The sequence below is a fragment of the Oryctolagus cuniculus genome, chromosome 10, assembly GCF_964237555.1.
Source record: "Oryctolagus cuniculus chromosome 10, mOryCun1.1, whole genome shotgun sequence".
Taxonomy (NCBI): Eukaryota; Metazoa; Chordata; class Mammalia; order Lagomorpha; family Leporidae; genus Oryctolagus; species Oryctolagus cuniculus.
Genome location: NC_091441.1, coordinates 73,580,681 through 73,598,870, shown reverse-complemented (window position 1 = coordinate 73,598,870; position 18,190 = coordinate 73,580,681). Strand labels below are relative to the sequence as shown.

The window sequence follows — 18,190 nt, the reverse complement described above, 5'->3', positions numbered from 1 at the left end:
ACACAGAGGTGTAGATATTTCTTCATCAGAATGGTTTCATTTCCCTTGGATGTATATTCAGTTGTCCAGTTGCTGGATCATACAGTATTTCCTTTGTAGTTTGTGTACAGTATTTCCTTTTGTAGTTTGTTGAGTAAGCTCCATACTGCTTTCCATTATGACTACTAATTTACATTCCCACCAATAGTATGCAGGAATTCCCTTCCCTCCAGTTCTCACTAACACTTGTTATGTTTTGTCATGCCCATTCTAAATGGATGAGTTAATATTTCATCTTAGTTTTGATGTGCATTTCCATGATGATTAATGATATTGAGCATTTTTTCATATGCCTGTTGGCAATTTGTATTGTCTGTTTAGAACTACTGTCCATTTTTAAATTAGACTAATGTGTTGTTTTTTTGTTGTTGTTGTTATTGAGTTATTCTGGTTATTAACCCTTTGCAAGATACATAACTTGCAATACTTTCTCCCTTTCTGTAAGTTGTCTCTTTACTCAGTTGTTTCCTTTGCTGTTTAGAAACTCTTTAGTTTGATGAAATCCCATATGTCCAGTGTTTTATATAGATTTATTTTATTTGTTTGAAAGGCAGAATTACAGAGAGAAAGTGGGAGAGAGAGAAAGACAGATCTTCCATCCACTGGTAAATCCCCAAATTGCCACAAGGGCCAGAGGCTGGGCCATATCAAATCCAGGAGCTTGGAACTCCATCGGGTTCTCCACTCCATCTCACTCCATCTGGGTGATGGGCCCAAGCACTTGGCCTGTCTTCTGCTGTCTTCCCAGATATATTAAGAGAGGGCTGGATTGGAAGTGGAGCAGCTAGAATTTGAACCTGTGCCTGTAAGGGATGTCATTGTTACAGGTGGTTGCTTAACCTGCTGCTCCACAACACTGGTCTCCCATATATCTAATTTTGATTTTGTATACTGTTCTTTAGGGATCTGATACAAAAAAAAAAAAAAAAATTGCCTATTCTAATGTCCTAAAGTATTTCCCCTGTGTTTTCTCTTACTAGTTACAAAGTTTCAAGGCTTAAATATAGTCTTTAAACATTTTGAGATGGATTCTTGTACATGGTAAGAAGTGTCTAATTTCATTCTCATGCATGCAGATATCCAATTTTCCTGGCACAATTTATTAAAAACATTATCCTGTTTGCAGTACATGTTCATTGAACCTTTGTCAAAGATGGGTTTGCAGTAGATGTGTAGCTTTAATTCTGGGATCTCTGTTCTGTTTCATTAGCCTATGGATCTGTTTTTAATGCCAATATCATGCTGTTTTAATTACTGTTATCTTTATGATATATCTTAAAGCCAGGTAATAAAATGCTTCCTGTTTCTTCCTGGTTTTTTTTGTTTGTTTGTTTGTTTGTTTTTTAACTCAAGATCATGTATGGCTACTTGGAATCTTTTGTAGTTCCATAGAAATTTTAGTGGTGTTTTTCAAGTTCTGTGGAAAACGTCATTGGGATTTTGATAGAGATTGCATTGAATCTATAAATCACTTTGATTGATATGCACATTTTTAAATTGTTGGGGCTTCCAATCTATGGACACATAATGTATTTCCATTTCTTTGTGTCCTCTTCAGTTTATAGTTTTCTTTGTAGATATATTTCTCTTCTTTGGTTGAATTTTTTTTTTTTTTTTGACAGACAGAGTGGACAGTGAGAGAGAGAGACAGAGAGAAAGGTCTTTCTTTGCCGTTGGTTCACCCTCCAATGGCCGCTGCGGCCAGCGCACCGCACTGATCCGATGGCAGGAGCCAGGTGCTTCTCCTGATCTCCCATGGGGTGCAGGGCCCAAGGACTTAGGCCATCCTCCACTGCACTCCCTGGCCACAGCAGAGAGCTGGCCTGGAAGAGGGGCAACCGGGACAGAATCCGGCGCCCCATCCAGGACTAGAACCCGGTCGGTGTGCCAGCGCCACAAGGCGGAGGATTAGCCTATTGAGCCGCGGCGCCGGCCCTTTGGTTGAATTTTAATCTTAGATATTTTTAAAAATCTTTCTCAATTTATTGGATTGGTTTCTTGATTTCATTTTCAGGTGATTTATTATTTGTGTGTAAAAATGCTATTTTTTTATATATTGACTTTGTACTCTGCAACTTTGATCAGTTTGTTTATTTGTTCTAACATCTTTTTGATGTAGTCTTTGGGATTTTTCTATATATAGGGTAATGTCATCTGCAAACTGACAATTTGACTTCCTTCCTTCTAGTTTGAATGGCCTTTATTTCTTCCTCTTGCCTAATTCCTCTTGCTAGGTCTTCTAGTACAATTTTGAATAAAAGTACAGTAGGTATCTTTCTTTTGTTCCATATCTTAGAAAAGAAAGCCTTCAGCTTTTACCATCAATATGATGATAGTTGTTCACTTGCTATAAATGGTCTTTATTATGTTGTGGTATGTTCCTTCTATAACTAATTTGGTCAGAGTTTTTTTTTTAACCATAAAGGAATGTTGAGTTTTATCAATTGCCTTTTCTGTATCTATTGAGCTAATCATATGATTTTTGTCATTCATTCTGCTTCTATGATATATCACATTTATTGATTTGCATATGTTGAATCATCCTTGCATGGAGAATAATTTTTTAATGTGTAAATGTATTAATTTGCTAGTTTTTTATTGAATATATTTGCCTGTGTAGTCATCAGGGATATTGGGCTGTAGCTTTCTTTTCTTGTGTCTTTCTCTCATTCTGATATGAAGGTAATGCTGGCCTTATAGAAGGAGTTTGGAGTAATTCTTTTCCCTTCTATTTTTTGGAATCATTTAAGAAGAAAAATTGATGTTAATTGTTAGTTCTTTAAATGTTTTGTACAATTCAATAGTGAAACCATCTGTTCCTAGTTTTGTTTGTTTTGGTTGGAGATTTTAATTGCAGAGTCAATCTTGCTCCTTGTTTGTTGGTTTTTTAGATATCATATTTCATAATGATTCAGCCATGGTAAAGTATATGTGCCCAGCAGAGCTTCCATTTCTTCTAGGTTATAAAGCTTGTTGCCATATAATTGTTTATAGTAACTGCTAATCTTTTGTATATGTTTGATGTCACTTGCAATGTTTCTCTTTCCATTTTTGATTTCATGAATTTTATGAATTTGAATCTTCTTTTTTCTTAGTCTACTAAGAATTTGTCAATTTTATCTGTTACCTTTTTTATTTCATTTTTATATAGTTTTTTCTTAGTTTCTATGTCATTTGTGCTGCTTTCTTTTCCTTCTAATAATTTTTAATTTAATTTGTTCTTATTTATCTAATTCCTTTGATAGAGCCATAAATTCTTTGAGACTGTTCTACTTTTTTTAATGTAAATTTTATTATTATTATTATTTGACAGGTAGAGTTATAGATAGTGAAAGAGAGACAGAGAGAAAGGTCTTCCTTACGTTGGTTCACTCCCCAAATCGCCGCTATGGCCCGGAGCCAGGTGCTTCTTCCTGGTCTCCCTTGGGAGTGCAGGCGCCCAAGCACTTGGGCCATCCTCCACTGCCCTCCTGGGCCACAGCAAAGAGCTGGACTGGAAGAGGAGCAACTGGGACTAGAACCCGGCGCCAATATGGGATGCCCGCTATAAACTTGCCTTAGTACTGCTTTTGCTTTATGCCATTGGTTTTGTTATGTTATATTTTCATTTGCATTCATTTCAAGCAATTTAATAAATTGGTTGCTTAGTAATAAGTTTAATTTCTGTATGTATATATAGTTTTCAAAGTTTTTCTTGTTATGGATTTCTAGTTTTCTTGCATTATAGCAAACAAGGATACTTTGTATGATTTCTTTTTTTTTTTTTTTTTCTAATTTGTTAAGGTTTGTTTTGTGACCTGCCACAGGATCTATTCTGGAGGATGTTTCATGTGCTTTGGAAAAGATTATATATTCTGTAGCTGTTGGACAGAAAGTTCTGTAAGGTCCAAATGACCTAGGGTACAATTATACTCGTCATTTGTTGATTTTCTGATTTTCTGCCTGGAGGATCTGTCCAGATCTAAAAGTGGGATGTTTAAGGACCCTACTATTAATGTTGGAGTCTGTCTCTCTATTTAGTATTTTTTTTTTTTTTTTTTGGACAGGCAGAGTTAAACAGTGAGAGAGAAAGAGAGAGAGAGAGAGAGAAAGGTCTTCCTTTTCCGTTGGTTCACCCCCCCAAATGGCTGCTACGGCCGGCGCTGCGCTGATCCGAAGCCAGGAGTCAAGTGCTTCCTCCTGGTCTCCCTTGCAGGTGCAGGGCCCAAGCATTTGGGCCATCCTGCACTGCTTTCCCAGGCCGCAGCAGAGAGCTGGACTGGAAGAGAAGCAACCAGGACAGAACCCAGTGCCCCAACCGGGACTAGAACCCGGGGTACCGGCGCCACAGGTAGAGAATTAGCCAAGTGAGCCGCGGCTCCGGCCTCTCCAGTTAGTATTATTATTATTTGCTTTATGTAGTTAGGTACTCCAATATTGAATACATATACATTCACAATTGTTATGTCCTCTTGCTAGATTGAACAGATTGTATAACAACCTTGCTTGTGTCTTTTTAATGCTTTAGATTTAAAATCTATTTTATCCTATATAAGTAGGGCTGCTCCTGATTTTTTTTTTTTTTTGCTTCATTTGTATGGACTATATTATTCCATCCTTTTTTTCTTTTTTTTTTTTTTAAGATTTATTCATTTATTTGAAAAGCAGAGATGGAGAGTGAGGAAGAGACAGAGAGATCTTTATCAGCTGGTTCATTCCCCTGATGGCTGCAATGACTGGAGCTGGGCCAGTCCAAAACTAGGAGCCTTGTACAGGTCTCCCACATGCTTGCAGGGGCTCAAGCACTTGGGCCCTTTTCCACTGCCCTCCCAGGTGCACTAGCAGGGAGCTGGATCAGAAGCAGAGCAGCCAGAAATCAAACCAGTGCCCACATGGGACACCAGTGCCACAGGCAGTGGCTCTACCCGCTATGCAACAGTGCCAGCCCTATTCTGTCCTGTCAGTTTCAGTCTATGTGTATCTTCAGAGTTACTGAATATCCTCAGTCACTGATAAGCGTGATATACTTGGATCTTTTTAATTCCATGTCTTTTTATTTGGAGTATTTAACCATTGGCAAATGCAGTCTTATTACTGCCATTTGATACTTATTTAATTTATTAAAGTTCCTTTCTTTATTTCAACTTCTGTTACAATCATCCTTTGTAGTTAAATTATTGTCTGCATTAGTGTACTTTGATTCTTTGCTTATCTGTTTTAGGCAAATGTATTACAGACTTTTGCTTTGTCCTTATCATGAGGCTTACAGATTTTTGCTTTTTGATTATCATGAGGCTTACAAAAAAATGTTTGGTTAAAATAAGCAATTTTTAAATGATGGCAACTTGACATTGATTATAAATATATGAAAACAAACCAACAAAAACCCCAAAGAGATAAGAAATAGTAATCAACAACCCTGCACTTACACTCCATTCTTTCCTACATTTTAAATTATTTTTCATTAGTTGAAAGACAGAGGGAATCAGATAGAGAAAGCTCCCATCCACCATTTTACTCCCAAAATGCCTGTAATAGCTGAGGTTCAGCCAGGGGAAAGCCAGGAATGAGATGCGTTCCAGATCTCCCACGTTGGTAGCAAGGCACCTAACCACTGGAGCCATCACTTGCTGCCTCCTGGGTTTACATAAGCAAGAAGCTAGAATAGGCTGCCAGAGCTATGTCTCAAACTTGGATATTCTGATATAGAATGCAGGCTTCCCAACTGGTTTCTTAACCACTAGGCCAAATACCATTTGCACACATTTTGAATTTTTGGTATTGTATTTTACCCATTTCCATATTGCTTATCTCAATATTGTTTTTATTTTTTAGTCTTCATACTAAAGATATGAATAGTTTGTATACCATGTTTACAATATTAGAAGACCCTGAATTTGCCTATATAGTTACTGGATTTTTGCTGCCTAAGCTAAACTCACTGATTGATGTCATGCCCACCGGCCACTGCTGATGCTGGCTAGAGTGATCAACTGTGGCCATGGAACTCTACTTGGTACTGAAGCAGGTCCAGAAACTGTCAGTAAGCACCTGTCTGCAGACACTGACCATTTGCATCCGCTCAGTGTTAGATTTTACCAGCTTGGCAGTGAGTTCCAAAAGTGAGTTTGTTACCGGAGAAATTGGAGGGTTCTTGTCTTCACGCAAGAAAGAATTCAGGCATGAGACAGAGTAGTGGGAGGTAAAATAGCAAGGTTTATTAGGGAAGGGACATCCGTAAGAACAGATGGGCACCTTTCCAGACAGGACCTGAGAGATAGTGCGCAGTCGCTCGGACTGGGGGTTGGGGGTGGGGGGCGAGGTTACATGGTTGAGTAGAGAGATTACACCTGGCCAGACCAGGCAGGCGGCTCAGCATAGAGGCAGAGGGCTGAGCGCACAGTCCGATTGAGGCTGGGGGTTTTTAAGGAAATGGGTCTTGCTGCCCCACCTCTGCTCCTCTTGGAACAAAGGGCTTTTTGGATGTAAACAGAAAAACTTCTGAGTTTTCCCCTGAAGGTATCAGACAGGAGGAAGCCTAGCTGGCGCCATCCTGAGTTTAGAGGAAGGGTGAGCAAGACTCCCTGGAGAATGGGGATCCTGAGCAGGGTGTCTGAAATGCAGATACTGGGCTGCAACTGGGAGATTGTGGAAGATTTGTCAGGTAGAAGGGGCAGGACCTCCACCTGGCAGGTTATCAGGTAGAAGGGGGCAGGGCAGGATGCGAATACCGGGCTGCCCCTGAAACATTGTCAGGATGATTTTGAGATGCAGATACATATGCTGGACATAGATGTCTTCTCTTTAGGCCTTTATGTCACACACACATAAGCTCATAACTGACTTCCTACCTAACAAGTTCCTGTGATTCATTGCTGTTTTCCAAGGTTGGAGAAGGGATGATAGAGAAGGTAAATCTATGTCAGTCTTACCTGGGTCTCATGGTTGTCGGACCCTGTGCAATCTTGGGGATGCATGCCAGTAATATGTAAGGCTAGTGGTGATAGACACCAAACCATCCGTGACCTCCAAGGCACAGGTTGTCTGCCTGATCCTGGGGCAAGTCTAGAGGCTTCTTCCACAGACATTGACCTAGACAATGGGAATGAGTAGGATCTGTCTAGTTTTGGGCTTCAGCAGCACAACAGTGAGTCCCAAGACATATTCATGTGATTGCCTGCTGTCTGTGTAAATTTTATGGATGTTCCCCTTGATCAACCAGCTGGCACTAAGCTGGGTCATCACTGGGTCTTACTGTCACCAGGCCATGTGACATCTCAGAGATTCATGCCAGGCCCACTTGAAGCTGGCGGTGGTACACACTGAAGTGAATTCATCCCACTGGAGGATGAGTCTCCCCCTGTTGCTGGGGGCAAGTCTAGAGCCTCTGTCTATAAGCTAGGGGATAAAGGTCTTTGGGCCTTTTCATCTGTTAGGTCTCATGGCATTGGGCCCAGCACTGGGCAATAGCCTAATCTCCTTTTCTTGCCCTATTCCCCAGTGGCTATAGTCTTGATGTTTAAGTTGGGGCAGAAGCACTCCCCAAGTCATCTGGCTATGGAGGGTCCAAATATTCATGCCTACAAGTGTGGGCCTGAGGACAAGGGCCGTAAGATTGTCTAATTCTGAATTTTTTCACTATGGGCATGAGATTCAAGTGTGTGGGCTGAATTGAATTCCCTCCCTCCTTCATACAGGAGATGCCTCTTTCCATCCTGTCCTACATGGAGTTTGGGGAGGGGTAATGCAGACAGCTGTTTCCCTCCTGATTTCTTCAATGTCACTTTGAATATTATTAGGCTAATACCAAGTACTAAGGCCTTTTGCCTGAGTCCTGTAGCTCTTTTGAAGATGACTTGGTGTGTGGATAGCTGTTTAAATTAGTGTCTCCAGAAAGGGGGTTGCCACATCTTACTCAGCCACCATGTTATTCCACTCTTTATCTTTTAAGCCTCCCCAGGTAATTTAAGTCACATTTTCAATTTAGTATTGCTTATAAAATATAGTAGATTGGTGATGGACTCTTAATTGCTTCTTTGGAGGCTTTCATTTCCTTTATGAAGGCTCCCACATTACATAAAACTTCTATTAAGTTATTCTCCTGTTTATAGTATTTTAATTTTATTTATTGGACATGACTGGGGCCTGAATTGCATTGAGGCATCCCACTCACTCCAAAGCTTCCAGATGAAATTATTTTTTAATGTCATTGGAATTTTTAAGAAATACTCTTTTAAAAATTATTTTTGTTCATTTATTTATTTGAAAGGCAGAGCAGCACATACACACACACAGAGAGAGAGAGAGAGAGAGAGCAAAAGAGAGAGAGATGGTGGTAGTGTATCTTCCATCTGCTCATTCATTCCTTAAATGGCCACAAAAGCCAGTGGTTGGCCAGGCCAAAACCAGGAGCCAGGAACTGCATCCTGGTCTCTATCATGGGTGGCAGGAGCCCAAGTACTTGGGCCATCGTCCATACTTTCCCAGGCACATTAGCAAGAACTGGGTCAGAAAGAGCAGCTGGCACACTAGAACTGGCACTCTGATATAGAATGCCAGCACCTCAAGCAATGACTTAACTCACTGCACTACAATGCCAGCTCCTCCAGATGGGATCTTAAGAGATCTGACAAAATAGAGGAAAAGTTAGGAATTCTTACCAAAGCCACCTCTTTCTGATCTGCAGTGTCTAGTTGAGAGAAAAGGTTTCTCTGTACGTTGTTGAAACCAAACACTTTACACCATCTTTGATGTTATATTCTCAGGCCTTAGTATCTCAATGTCTTTCCCATAGCTTAAAGTTTCTTTGCCCTGTTTTGATGATTGCAGATCAACTTCTTACTAAAGACTAACTCAGTAGATTGAGAGAATGAGTAGGACATTAGGACCAGCCAGGACTCAAGTCTTGTGATATAGATAGGTAGCATCTTGATGTTAGATTTTGTCTTGAGTTTTTGTTTTTCATTTTTGTTTGTTTTAACAGGAACCCCAGGCCAGGGCAAATATTGTGGCAGCTATCTACTTATAACCCCAAACTGCAACCCACTTTTGCTATCATCAAAATCTCTGAAAGAATACAATGGCTGTCCTATCACTGGCTAATCAAAGGAAGACAATGAACACCATGAACCATCCAAAGACTTGCAACAAGTTGAACACATGCCTTGCAACCCCAACTTCAAGCTTAACTGTTTCCTTACCCTGCTCTCCAAGGGGAGTTTGGAAATTAAGTGATAGCTGTCCATAGTCCTTGCCCTGCACTTGGGAAACTAAACATCTACTTTCTTCCATCCCCACAGTGTCAGTGATTGGCTTGCTTTGCATCAGGCAGCAAGACCCAGGTTTGGGGGATCTGTAACATTGTTCTCTAAATTTGTATTGGTGGAAGAAAACATTTATAAGAGCTGATTTTTTGAATTGTGAATCTTTTGTACTTGGTTTTGGTTCTACTTTAGTAAGTTGTTGATCCACAGCTTCCCAGAAGTGGTCCTTGTTTTCCCTTTTCTGTCTTGCATAATTTGTTACAAGGTAAAAAATTATTATAAGGTTCTCTTTTTCACCTTGCTTGAGAGTTTGGCTTGATATGGAAAAAAGTCTGAGATGTCTTTAAATTTAATTAGACCATGGACCAGGGATGGAAAGAAAGAGATGGATGAGGTTAATCAATAATAAATAAAATACAAAACACTATTTTATATCCTTAAGTGAATGTTAAAAGCTTATGTCAACTATTATTGCAATTTCCTAGGGACCACAGTATCCTGCTTGTAGCCCCAACCAATCCAGAGGCAAAAGCTACTGCTTGTGGACTGCCCATTTATCCCAGAGCCCTCCCCACTTTGGGTAATCCTGCCCTTCCTATCTAGAGTAGATTCAGTGTAATTAATTTGTACTGCCTTCCCCAATTTTTCATTGTAAAGTACTCTGGCTTCTTAGATATGGAGGGTTGAAAATTCTAATATAGAATTCTGTATAGGAAGGAAAAAGGAAAATGGATGTGTTTTTAGCTAAAAAACGTAAGGGAAACATGAAGGTTTGTTTTAGAAAACCATTTATTTTGTTTAATTCAGAGGTGATTCAAAGGTTATTTTAAAATAATGATCTATGATGGAAATAAAAGTAAGGCAAGAAATAATCAGTATGTAGGAATGAGGTATAAAGAAATAATAAATATATACTTTTGATAAGGAAAGTTGATGGGAGAGAGAGTAATTCTTCTGTTTGTGAGAGAGAAGTTTGTGTTGTAAAAAAGAGGAGGGGGAAAGTAAGTTTTTGTAGTAAGGCACAATGATTGGTTATTCTAATAGGAAAAAGAAGGCTAAAAATAAAGGTCTAAATGAGTTGTAGAAAATCTGAGCAAGTTGTTGAAGTTTTTGGAAAATGAATCTTATAAATGGAATTTTGTGTGTGGCCAATCTGGCTAAAATTGAAAGAGCAATGTATGTGAGTGGTTTTAAAACTTAAATTTGATATTGCAGGTATACAACTGATAAAAATTTGTATTTGGTCTTTTGCTGTATAAACAATGAAATGCTTTTTGAATATTGGCCTCTTAATAAGAAACTATGAAAGATTTTTATTTATCTTTAGACCAAGGTTATATTTTTATCAAAATAATTTCGGGTGCTTCATCTTGTCATTATCAAGATCTTTGCTTGCCTAAACAAACTATCTGTTAGTAAGATCTAAGACTTCTTCAACTGTGTAACCTCTATTTGTCTAAAAATCTTTTGTCACTTTGGGTTAATGGTTTACTAAGTGTTGTTTACTCAATTACCTGTTTTATTGTTTTTAAAGATTTATTTATTTTGAAACTCAAGAGTTAAGAGAGAAGGGGACAGACAGAGAGAGAGAGAGATTTTCCATCTGCTGGTTCACTGCCTAGCTGGCCGCCACAGCCAGTACTGGGCCAGGCTGAAGCCAGGAGCCACGAGCTTCATTGGAATCTCTCATGTGGGTGGCAGGGGCCCAAACACTTTGGCCATCTTCTGCTGCTTTTCCCAGACCATTAGTGGGGAGTTGGATAGGAAGTGGAGCAGGTGGGACTCAAACTGATACCCATATGGGATGCCAGTGTCGCAGGCTGCAACTTTACTTGCTATGGTGCAGTGCTGTCCTCCACAATGACCTGTTTTAAAATTTTTGAATTTTTCATGAATTTGCCTCAAATTTTAAATCGCATCTTTTTGACCAAGAATTGATTTTGGAATTTTTTAGTTGAGTCCTTAGAGAGCTTCAAAGGATCTATCTCTCATCTTGTAGAGATAGTAAACTAATTAGGCTTGCTCCACATATTGAAATGTGTGGGAAACTTTATCGAATATTAAAGTGATGTTGGGTTTTGTTATCAATGTGATCTAAAAAATATGTAAAGTTTGTAGAAGCTCAGTCCTGGTGTGATGCTGTTAGTAATAATTCTGATTATTATTTTACAATGCAAAAAACAACCCAATTTCCTTATGGTATATCATTATTATAATTAACTCTCTCTAGATTTTTATTTTTTGTTTTTAATTTTTTTAAGATTTATTTATTTATTTAAAAGTCAGAGTTACACAGAGAAGCATCCACTGGTTCACTCCCCATTGGCTGCAACAACCGGAGCTGTGCCAATCCAAAAGCAGGAGCCATGAGCTTCTTCCAGGTCTCCCACACGGGTGCAGGGGCCCAGGGACTTGGGCCATCTTCTACTGCTTTCCCAAGCATAGCAGAGAGCTGGATTGGAAGTGGAGCGGCCAAGACTCAGACAGGCGCCCCTATGGAATGTGGCACTGTAGGAGGCAGCTTTACCAACTATGCCATAGCACTGGCCCCAACAAGTACTCTTAAATGCAAGTTCTTGACATTTCATGTAAGTAGACTAGGTAAGAATTTTCAGGACTCTTAACAGAGAAATGTCTGAATTCACAAAATTATTAACCAAAGATTAATTACATGAAGCAAAATGAACTGATAGAAAATTATAGGATTTTTGTAGCCTCTAAAAAAAGATTTATTTTATTTGAAAGTCAGAGTTACAGAGAGAGAGGGAAAGACAGATAAGAGATCTTCCATCCACTGTTTCATTTCCCAAATGACCAGGGCTGGACCAGTCTGAAATCAGGGGCCAGGAGCCTAGAACTCTGTCCAGGTCTCCCACATAGGTGACAGGGCCCAAGCACTTGGACCATCTTTCATTGCTTTTCCCAGGCCATTAGAAGGGAGCTGGATGGGAAGTAAAGCAGCCAGGACACTAACCAGCATGACTGGGCTGTCTTAGTATTTAAAATTTCTTTATACATATCGCAGGTACAGTCTGATGGCAGCCTTGGTTTGGCTTTCTAACCTTGAGCAGTTTTTTTGTTTTTGTTTAATATTTATTTATTCTTCATAGAGTGACACAGAGAGAAAGAGAAAGAGAAAGAGAAAGAGAAAGAGAAAGAGAAAGAGATCTGCTAGTTTATTCTCCAAATGGCTACAACATATCCAGGGTTCGGCCATTCCAGAATGAAGCCAGGAGCCAGAAATTCCATCTGGATCTCCCACATGGGTGATAGGGAACTACGTACTTGGGCCACCTTCTGCCTTTCCAGGCACATTAGCTGCAGCTAGATTGAAAGCAGAAGATACGGGACTCGAACTAGTGCTCCAGTATGGAATGTAGTCATTGCAGGCATCCTTAACCCACTGCTGCAATACCAGAGTTTTTTGGTTTGTTTTATAATTTGATATTCTACATAGCCAATTATTGTTCTTGCTGCTTTAAATAAATGATCAGGTCAAATTTCATGATGCTAAGCTTATTTTATGATCAAATAAATCTTACTGTGATTGTGGTTGGTAGAAATTGAGATAATTGTAGAGAGAAAAGTTGTCTTCAAAGAAAAATGATAATATACCTGTTATTGGATTGTAGTCTTATGCATTGTTTTTGAGTTTTTATTATCTACTTGCAGCCTAGACTAGATCATTTATTATTATTATAGGTTCCTCCAATCTAATTTTTTTCCACAATTCTGATCTGAAATTACTAAGAACAAAAACTGCTATTTTCTGATGAACTGAAGTTGAGAACCTGATGTAAATTTTAAGGAACAAATCTCACCCAATTTCCCATGGGTAGTTGGTAAGCTTTTGGGCTTAGGCTCTTGATTCAGGTCTATTGTGCAAACTTGATTTTTTTTAATACTCTTAGTTTTGTTTCTTTTTTTTTTTTAAAGGATTTTATTTATTTGAAAGTCAGAAATTAGAGAGAGAGAGATCTTTCATCCACTGGTTCACTCCCAAAATGGCCACAACAGCCAGGAATGGGCCAGGCTGAAACCAGGAGCGAGGAGCTTCTTCCAGGTTTCCCACATGGGTACAGAGACCTAAGCACTTGGGCCATTTTCCCTGCTTTCCCAGGCACATTAGCAAGGAGCTGAATGGGAATAAGAGCAGCCTGGATTCGAGCCTGCGCCCAATATGGAATGCTGACACTGCAGACGTCAGCTTAACTCGCTGTGCCACAGCACCAGACTGCTATACTCTTAGCTTTGTTTTGTGTTATTTCCTTTAGCTTTTGTACCCCTGCATGACCAACCTCTGTACCAATGGAGCCCTTAAAAGAATGTCCTGGCCTAGCATTTCAGGAAGAATGCTTTGAATACCTGTGGAACTAACAAAATTGATCTTAACTACTGTAAACTCCAGGCAGACTTAGCTTGAGAGCCAATCCTTCCAGACCTCTTTCTGCACAAATTAAAGAGTTTCAACACTCGTGCTCACTTCGGCAGCACATATACTAAAATTGGAACGATACAGAGAAGATTAGCATGGCCCCTGCGCAAGGATGACACGCAAATTCGTGAAGCGTTCCAAATTTTTGAGGACACGCAGTTTAACTACCATCGCAAGAAGAACATCGCAGCTGAGCGCAAGGAGGGCAAACAGGAGAAAGAGGAGGCTGACTGCTACCAGCGCCTGAAGGATGAGGTGGTGCGAGCTCAGGTGCAGCTGCAGCTCTTCAAACTTTACCATAACGAAGGGGAAATCGAGACGCTCAACAAGGAACTGGCCTCCAAGAACAAAGAGATTGAGAAGGACAAGAAGCGTATGGACAAAGTAGAGGATGAACTGAAGGAGAAGAAGAAGGAGCTGGGCAAAATGATGCGGGAGCAGCAGCAGATCGAGAAGGAGATCAAGGAGAAGGACTCGGAGCTGAACCAGAAGCGCCCTCAGTACATCAAAGCCAAGGAGAACACGTCCCACAAAATCAAGAAGCTCGAGACAGCCAAGAAGTCTCTGCAGAATGATCAGAAGCACTACAAGAAGCGTAAAGGGGACATGGACGAGCTGGAGAAGGAGATGCTGTCCGTGGAGAAGGCCTGGCAGGAGTTTGAAGAGCGCATGGAAGAGGAGAGTCAGAGTCAGGGCAGAGACTTGACGCTAGAGGAGAATCAGGTGAAGAAATACTACCGGTTGAAAGAGGAAGCCAGTAAGAGAGCAGCTACCTTGGCCCAGGAGAAGTTTAATCGAGACCAGAAAGCTGATCAAGACCGTCTAGATCTGGAAGAGCGGAAGAAAGTGGAGACGGAGGCCAAGATTAAGCAGAAGCTGTGGGAGATTGAAGAGAATCAGAAGCGGATTGAGAAACTAGAGGAATATATCACCACCAGCAAACAGTCCCTAGAGGAGCAGAAGCAGCTAGAGGGGGAGCTGACAGAGGAGGTAGAGATGGCCAAGCGGCGTATCGATGAGATCAATAAGGAGCTGAACCAGGTGATGGAGCAGCTAGGGGATGCCCGCATTGACCGCCAGGAGAGCAGCCGCCAGCAACGGAAGGCAGAGATAATGGAAAGCATCAAGCGCCTTTACCCTGGCTCCGTGTACGGCCGCCTCATTGACCTCTGCCAGCCCACACAGAAGAAGTGTTAGATTGCTGTGACCAAGATGTTGGGCAAGAACATGGATGCCATTATTGTTGACTCAGAGAAGACGGGCCGGGACCGTATTCAGTATATCAAGGAGCAGCGTGGGGAGGAGCCTGAGACCTTCTTGCCTCTTGACTACCTGGAGGTGAAACCAACAGATGAGAAGCTCCGGGAGCTGAAGGGGGCCAAGCTCGTGATTGATGTGATTCGCTATGAACCACCCCATATCAAAAAGGCCCTGCAGTATGCGTGCCGTAATGCCCTTGTCTGTGACAACGTGGAAGATGTCTGCCGCATTGCCTTTGGAGGCCACCAGCGCCACAAGACAGTGGCACTGGATGGGACCCTGTTCCAGAAGTCAGGAGTGATCTCTGGTGGGGCCAGTGACCTGAAGGCCAAGGCGCGGCGCTGGGATGAGAAAGCAGTGGATAAGCTGAAAGAGAAGAAGGAGCGGCTGACAGAGGAGCTAAAAGAGCAAATGAAGGCAAAGCGGAAAGAGGCAGAGCTGCGCCAGGTGCAGTCTCAGGCCCATGGCCTGCAGATGCGGCTCAAGTACTCACAGAGTGACCTAGAGCAGACCAAGACACGACATCTGGCCCTCAATCTGCAGGAAAAGTCCAAGCTGGAGAGTGAATTAGCTAACTTTGGGCCTCGCATTAATGACATCAAGAGGATCATCCAGAGCCGAGAGAGAGAGATGAAAGATTTGAAGGAGAAGATGAACCAGGTAGAGGATGAGGTGTTCGAAGAGTTTTGTCGGGAGATTGGTGTGCGCAACATCTGGGAATTTGAGGAAGAGAAGGTGAAGCGGCAGAATGAGATCGCCAAGAAGCGTTTGGAGTTTGAGAACCAGAAGACTCACTTGGGTATCCAGTTGGATTTTGAAAAGAACCAACTGAAGGAGGACCAGGATAAAGTCCACATGTGGGAGCAGACAGTGAAAAAGGATGAAAATGAGATAGAAAAGCTGAAGAAGGAGGAGCAAAGACACATGAAGATCATAGATGAGACCATGGCCCAGCTACAAGACCTGAAGAACCAGCACCTGGCCAAGAAGTCGGAAGTGAATGACAAAAATCACAAGATGGAGGAGATTCGTAAGAAACTTGGGGGCGCCAACAAGGAAATGACCCATTTACAAAAGGAGGTGACAGCCATCGAGACCAAGCTGGAACAGAAGCGCAGCGACCGCCACAACTTGCTCCAGGCCTGCAAGATGCAGGATATCAAGCTGCCGCTGTCGAAGGGCACCATGGATGATATTAGTCAGGAAGAGGGTAGCTCCCAGGGGGAGGATTCAGTGAGTGCTTCACAAAGAACGTCCAGCATCTACGCACGAGAGGCCCTCATTGAGATCGACTACGGTGACCTGTGTGAGGATTTGAAGGATGCCCAGGCTGAGGAGGACATCAAACAGGAGATGAGCACACTGCAGCAGAAGCTGAATGAGCAGCAGAGTGTGCTTCAGCGTATTGCTGCCCCCAACATGAAAGCCATGGAAAAGCTGGAGAGTGTCCGTGACAAGTTCCAGGAGACCTCTGATGAGTTTGAGGCAGTCCGAAAGCGAGCAAAGAAGGCCAAGCAGGCATTCGAACAGATCAAGAAGGAGCGCTTTGACCGCTTCAATGCTTGTTTTGAATCTGTGGCTACCAACATTGATGAGATCTATAAGGCTCTGTCCCACAACAGCAGTGCCCAGGCATTCCTGGGTCCTGAGAACCCAGAGGAGCCCTACTTGGATGGCATCAACTATAACTGCGTGGCTCCTGGCAAACGCTTCCGGCCTATGGACAACTTGTCAGGAGGGGAGAAGACAGTGGCAGCTTTGGCCCTGCTTTTTGCCATCCACAGCTACAAGCCAGCCCCCTTCTTCATCCTGGATGAGATCGATGCTGCCTTGGATAACACCAACATTGGCAAGGTAGCAAATTACATCAAGGAGCAGTCGACTTGGAACTTCCAGGCCATCGTCATCTCTCTCAAGGAAGAGTTCTACACCAAGGCTGAGAGCCTCATTGGAGTCTATCCCGAGCAAGGGGACTGTGTGATCAGCAAAGTCCTGACCTTCGACCTCACCAAGTACCCAGATGCCAACCCCAACCCCAATGAGCAGTAACAGTAGTTTCTGCCCTCTGCCCTGTCTGGATCCCTAAACTGCCCCTCTGCCAGTCTTTGGATATTTGTGGCTCCCAACCTTCCCTTACCTCCTAGCCCTGTTTGGTGTAGTCATGGGATTTAGCACTGCTGTCAAGCCTGAAGAGGAACAGAGATGATGTTAGGTCTGGAGCAAAAAGTCATGAGCCACAGGGAGCATCCTGGTCTCTGGAAGGAGGCGCTGAGCTGAGCTGGGCTGAACAGGACCATCTGTCCGTCTTCCCCTGCCCGGATCCTTCCCCACCATCCATACTCATGGGTCCCTTGGGTATTTTGCCCACTTTATGTGTGGGTGTGTGTGGGTGTGTGTGGATGTTCACCTGTGTGCATGTGTGTGCAGAAAAATAAAAGATACTGGAGACTTTTAGAAGGAGCCTAGGATGAATTTGACTCCAGGAGCGCTTAGGATGACAGCACTCCAGAGCTGGACAAAGGTGCTCCAGGCCTCCTAGGAGTCCTCAGCAGTCACCTGAAGCTGTCCTCACTCACTCACTCGTGTGTTCATTCACTTGTTTATTCGTCAAACACATATGGAGTGCCCTCTGTGCAACTGTGTGCTTGGAATTGAGAGTTGAACCATGCATGCTCTCTGTCCGGGTAAGGAGATACAATGGGTTCGTGAATTACTGGGGTTAGCTGAACGTTGCTATGTGCTTTGAATATGAGAAGAGGACAGTTACGTCCAGGTAATTGGTAATTGTCACATTTAAGCTGGACCTTGACAGACTGGTAGGGTTTTAGTTAGGCACTGAGATCAGTTACGGTTTCTGGTCCCACTTTTCATCAGTTTGACGCTGGGCAAGTCGTTTGGCCTTTCTGTGCCTCACTTGTCTCATCTGTAAAATGAGGCTAAGAATATTACCTACCTCATAGGATTTAACGATGTCAAGCTCCTCACTGGAGGCCTTATCCTTGTGTGGAGCCCACTAGGTGCCGACCTCTCAGAATACAAGCCTTCTCATGCCTGGACTTCCGAGGGTTTCTCATCCTGGCCGTTAGGGACAATCTGAGATGCTGTAAATGCCCTGGTAACTGGGAGAGTTCCAGGGCACTGATGAGGTTTACCTGGTAAGTGGAGGGCCGGGGTAAACCTATAGCTTCAGCCATGGATGATAACCGGGTGCCTG

General features: G+C 42.3%; 1 non-coding gene and 1 pseudogene across 1 annotated transcript; both read left to right on the top strand.

Annotated features, from left to right (window-relative positions):
* The first annotated feature begins 6,019 nt into the window (after positions 1 to 6,019).
* On the top strand, positions 6,020 to 17,025 carry LOC100355373 (structural maintenance of chromosomes protein 1A pseudogene; annotated as a pseudogene).
* Positions 13,757 to 13,863, top strand: LOC127492520 (U6 spliceosomal RNA). Its single transcript, XR_007922035.1, has one exon. It is a non-coding gene; the product is annotated as a U6 spliceosomal RNA (small nuclear RNA).
* Positions 17,026 to 18,190: the final 1,165 nt, after the last annotated feature.